This window comes from Amblyraja radiata, chromosome 7, assembly GCF_010909765.2.
Source record: "Amblyraja radiata isolate CabotCenter1 chromosome 7, sAmbRad1.1.pri, whole genome shotgun sequence".
NCBI lineage: Eukaryota > Metazoa > Chordata > Chondrichthyes > Rajiformes > Rajidae > Amblyraja > Amblyraja radiata.
This window is the reverse complement of record NC_045962.1, coordinates 21,631,452-21,637,451: the sequence shown is the minus strand read 5'-3', so window position 1 is coordinate 21,637,451 and position 6,000 is coordinate 21,631,452. Positions and strand designations below refer to the sequence as shown.

Below are 6,000 nucleotides of genomic sequence, written 5' to 3'. Positions count from 1 at the left end.
TTAGCATGGCTTCAAGGTGAGAGGGGAAAAGTTTAAAGGAGATGTGTGGAATTGGTGTCATGTTAGGCATGGACATCATGAGCCGGAGGGGCTGTTTCTGTGCTGTACTGTTGTTCGTTGAAGTCATACATTTGAAATGGGGTATCGAATCAAGTTGGAAATATGGAGACATTCATTTAATCTATTCAAGGTTTGTAGGTTATTTGGCTTTGGTAAAAAATTAAAAATTGTTCCTAGTGTGTAGGATAGTGCTAGTGTACAGGGCTGATCGCTGGTCAGCGCAGACTCATGGGCCGGAGAGCCTGTTTCCACAATGTATCTCTAAAGTCTAAAAGTCTAAAGTAAAGCCAAGACAGACAGACTTGCAGTCTAAAGAAGAGTCAGAGTTTATGCGAACAGACAGGAAAGTGGAATAATGGGCAAGACCAGATCAGCCATTGACACATCATTAATGAGGCACATTTAGCTGTGCTTCTCAGTTTCAATAACGTAAACCAGAAAATGCTGGAAACATTCAACAGGTTTAAAGCTGCATCTGGAGGGAGAGAAATAGAATTAACATTTCAGGTTGATGGCCTGATGAAAGATTTTGGGGAAACATTAATTCTGCTTCTGTCTTCACAGATGAGTTTTTCCGGAATTTTCTGTGTTTATTTCAGATATCTAGAATGTAAACATTTTGCATATTATCTGCTGATGTGGCCAGTGCTGGTGTGGTTAAACTTTAATATGCTAGAAAGATGCGAAGACATTTCAAAACTTAAAAAAAAAACACTTAAAAAAATCTTATAAACGTCTAAGAACTTTAGTTTTAGTTTTAGATATAGATATAGTGTGGAAACAGGCCCATTAGCCCACTGAGTCCACGCTGACTAACGATCAACCGTGGACTAGTTCTATCCTATACACTAGGGACACTTTACAGATGTGGAAAGAATGGACAGATGATGTTTCAGGTTGGGACCCTTCTTCATTCTGAATCTAATGTTAGGCAAAGGAGGAGGCTGCAGAAAGACAGGTGGGAATGGAAGTGGGATTGAGAATTACATTTGGCATGTGAAAGGACATTCAAGAACGCCCTTGCGGAGTATAGGTGGACCCTAGAGGCAGCATCTAATCTGTATTTGCCTTTCCCCAAAATAGATCAGACTACATTTTGAACGCTGAATGCAATAGGCAAGATTGCAAGAAGTGCAAGAGAATTGCTGCTTGACCTGGAATGCTTGTTTGAATCCCTATATGGTGGGTGTGAATGGATGTGTTGCATCCTGTAGTTGAAATAGATGGATGGATGGATGAATATGTGTTGAATGTGAGTGTGTCATTAAATGGGGAATTGTGGAAGTTGATGGAAGAGTGGACATGGGGGTCACACAGAAAGGGGGTGAGGGGGGAAGATGCAATTGGTGTTAGAATCATATTTAAGCTGGAATGCCGTGCTGTTTCAGTAACTGTCAGATATTTGGAACCCTGTAACTAATACTGAACATTATGGCTTTTAAACAATCTATATGTAAATTATCAGCATTGGCATTTATAAGTACAGGTTTATTCAACACACTCCAGTTTGGCACCTCAACTTCGATCCATCTGCAATCCTGCAGTCTAATCGTAAGCACAAATTATAATGTTGCTGAAACATGCTATTTCAATTCATTTTTGGAATACCTTCATATACGAGGAAGAATCCCAGGAATTCTTGTTTAATTACATATTGGTTCTTCACCTTAGACTTATTACTGTAATGGTTGATTTAATATTTTTGCTGTAAAAATTATATTAAAATCCATTGAAAATCTTAACTAGCATTTGAAGGGATGCAAGGAATGCAAGGAAGCTCCTGAGAGGAATATCACCAGAACAAGTGTATCTTCAAGGACAGAACGAACTAGAGAGGAAAGCAACAACGTTAATGCCAAGCATCACCTCTGCCAGATTCTTTCACATTGGTAGATTGCAAATATGTTTTTTAAAAGCTGGGAAATAGATGAGAAAACAGCTCACTTGTATTGTAAGGCTGTCAGAAGGCTTTGAATTTGATCCTGAATCCAGAGTAGAGTAATTACCACTGTAGAGAAATTTGTTTGTAAAGTAGGATGTCTAGATACCAAGAGCCAAGTTATTTTAACTCCTAGATTCAAATTCGCTTTGTAATGATGATTGCCATTCTAGAACATAGAACAGTACAGCACAAAAACATGGCCTTCGGCCCACAATGTCCGTGCTGAACTTATGCCAAAATAAACTCTTATCTGCCTGCACATAATCCATATAATACCATTCCCTGGATATTCATATTCCTATCCACAAGTCTTTTAAGTGCCACTATCGTAATTGCCTCAACCACCACCCCCAGCAGTACATTCCAGGCATCACCACCCTCTGTGTAAAAAACTTCCCCCGCACAGCTCCAATAAATTTCCCCACTCTCATCTTAGAGCTCTGCCCTCTTGTATTTGATTTTTGTCCACCCTGGGTCTTTCTATCCTATCTATGCCTCTCATAATTTTATATACAATCAGGTTTCCCCGTAAACCTCTGGCGGTCCAGAGAAAATAATCCAAGTCTGTTTAACCTCTCCCTGTAGCTAATACCCTATAATACAGTCATCATTCTGGCAAACCTCTTCTGCACCCTTCTGGTAATGGAGCAGCCAGAACTGTCTTTAAGACACCAAATACAGCCTAACCAAAGTCCTATAAATCTGCATCAAGACCTCTTGACTCTTATACTCAATCCCTGACCTATGAAAGCAAGCATATCAAATGCCTTCTTTATCAGTCTGTCTACTTATGTTGCTACAAATAGTCTTAAAGCCCTGTCCCACTGTATGAGTTCATTCAAAGAGTTCTCCCGAGTTTGCCCTGATTCAAACTGATACAGTAATGGCCGCTCGTCGGCACTCGGGGCTCTCGTGGACATTTTTCAACATGTTTCCCGAATACCTGCCGTTAGCGTTACGAGCCGCTAAGAGACGTCCCCGAGCTCCGACGTACCCGCTATGTTCATTCTACGTGCCTACCACGAGTTTGATTTTTTTTTTAACTCGGGAGAGCACTTGAATGAACTTGTGCAGTGGGACAGGGCCATTATGGACTTGGACCCCAAGATCTCTCTGTAGATCAATGCTGTTAAGGGTCATATGACAAATTGTACATTTTCCCTTACATTTGACCTCTTCAAATGCAATCCCTCACACTTGCTCAGATTAAACTCCATCTACCATTTTTTAGCTGAATAATATCCTGCTACACAGTTTGACAGCCTTCCTCACAGTCCACGACTCCAGCAATCTTGGTGTCATCTGTAAACTTACTAACCAACCTGTCTATGTTTATTTCCAAGTCATTTATATATATATCGCAAACCGCTGTCTCAGCACAAATCCCTGTGGAACTCTACTGACCATGCACCTCCTATGCACCTCCAGCCTGAATATTGTCCTTCCACCACAACCCTGTCTTCCAACATTAAGCCATATCTAAATCAATATGACCAAGTAACTGATAATCCCGTGTTCCCAAATCTTCTGGATCAGCCTACCACGGGGAACTTTAGCCAATGTCTGATGATGTCTCATGCAAACAACATCCAGTGACCTACCTCTCATTCACCATCTTCGTCAGCTCCTCAAAAAAAGCGATCAAGTTAGTAAGCCCCGACCTACCACGTAGAAAGCCATACTGACTGTCCCTAATAAACCCCAATCTCTTCCAAATGGGGGCAAATCCTATCCTAAAGAATTCTCTCCAATAGCTTCCATACCATTGACATGAGGATCATCAGCCTATAATTCCCTGGATTCCCTTTACTTCTCCTCTTAAATAAAATAACAACATTAGCTACTCTCCAGTCCTCCAGGATCCCGCCTGTTGCTTTATCCCTGGATAGAACAGTCAAACATTAGAGTGATAGGTCTACAGGTGAGGAGAAAAGTTTAAAGATGTTACATTGGAGAGTGATGGATGCCTGAAACCTACAGCCAGGGAAAGTTGTGGAAGCAGATACAATAGGGATGTTTAGGAGGCACTGAAATAGAAAGAAAAACAGGCAGGGAATGGAGGGAATACAGACCACATGTTGGCAGATGGGATTAGTTTAGATTGGCACCATGGTTTGCAAAGGCATGGTGGGGCATAGGGCCTGTACATGTTCTATTATTCTATGCTAGCCCAAAAGACTTGCTAGTCATGCACCACTGAAGTTCTGATGATGCAGGATCATCAGAGTTTTACTACACACCAAAATGGACAATTGTCCCACACTGTAATGCATCTATCATGCTATCTCCCATATACCTAGCCTGACCAATGCTCCCGATGCCTCTCTGCACCTTCCTCGCAAGGCACACTGCCACACAGCTTTGCATCATCAGGAAGACATATACTCATGTTATAGGAGCAGTATGAGGCCATTCGGCTCATTGAGTCCACACCACCATTCAATCATGGCTGACCTATCTTTCCCTCTAAACCTCATTGTCTTGCTTCTCCCCATAACCATGGATACTCTTACTAATCAAGAATCTGTCAATTTCCACCTTCAAATTTTGGTCCCCACAGCTGTCTGTGACAATAAATTCCATAGATTCACCACCCTCCGACTAAAGAAAAATATCTCCTCGTCTCCTTTCTCTAATGATGGGACACCACTGGTAACCTCAACCTGTTGCGAGTGTTCAGACTCTGACTCTCTGCATCTGGCCTGAACCATTGTGAAGTTAGGCAGCTGGATTTAAATGGGAGCCATGACTTAATATAACCCAGGTCCCATTTCTAAATCTCCAGGCAAATTTCAAGCTCACACACATACTAATTTCTCAAAAACTGTCTCTCCATTCTAGTTGGGCAAACTCTTATGACTCAAAAGGATTAGACAACAAATGGGAATGGCACTGATTAAAGAAACTCACGAGTGATAGGGTGATACAGTGTAGAAACAGGCCCTTCGGCCCAACTTGTCCTAACCGACCAACATGCCTCATCTACACTAGTCACATCTGCCTGTGTTTGGCCCATATACCTCTAAACCTGTCCTATCCATGCACCAGTCCAAATATTTATATGTTATAATACTACCTGCCTCAACTTCCTGCTCCAGCAGCTCGTTCCATACACCCACCACCCTCTGTGTGAGAAAGTTACCCATCAGATTCCTATTAAATCTTTCCCCCCTCACCCTAAACCTATGTCCTCTGGTTCTCAATTCCTCTTTTCTGCACAAGAGACTCTGTGCATCTACCCAATCTATTCCTCTCATGATTTTGTACACCTCTATAAGATTGTTCTCATCCTCCTGTTCTCCAAGGAATAGAGTACTAACCTGCTCAACCTCTCCCTATAGCTCAGGCCCTTGAGTTCTGGCAACATTCTCGTGAATCTTCTCTGCACCTTTTCCATCTTGACAACATCTTTCCTATAACTTGGTGCCCAGAATTGAACACAATATTCTAAATGCGGCCTCACCAACACCTTTTATAACTGCTACATGATCTCCCAACTTCTATACTCAATACTCTGACTGATGAAAGTGCCAAAAGCCTTTTTGACCACCCTATCTACCTGCAGTCACACCAGATGAAAATGGTCAAGGAAGAAAACAGCAGTTGATTGGAAGAATGTGGGATGCATTAGAATGACCGTGCAGTTGGGATATCAAGGAAAGGCCGTAAAGATGAATCTTGCAAACGGAAAGCATAAATGTACCATTCATTAGGGTGGCACGGTGGTGCAGCGGTAACATTACAGTGCCAGGGACCCGGGTTCTATCCTGACTATGGGTGCTGTTTGTACGGAGTTTGTACGTTTTCTCCGTGACCTGCGTGGGTTTTCTCCGGGATCTCTGGTTTCCGCCCACACTCCAAAGATGTACAGGATTGTAGGTTAATTGGCTTGGTATGAATGTAAATTTCCCTAGTGTGTGTAGGATAGTGTTAGTGTGCGGGGATCGCTGGTGGGCACGGAATCGGTGGGCTGAGGGGCCTGTTTCCGCTCTGTATCT

At 42.3% G+C, this 6,000-nt stretch overlaps 1 protein-coding gene across 3 annotated transcripts in view; it reads right to left on the bottom strand.

Annotated features, from left to right (window-relative positions):
* Positions 1–6,000, bottom strand: part of pde1a (phosphodiesterase 1A) — a 414,651-nt gene that overhangs the window by 14,816 nt on the left and 393,835 nt on the right. The gene's annotated exons all lie outside the window — the stretch shown is intronic.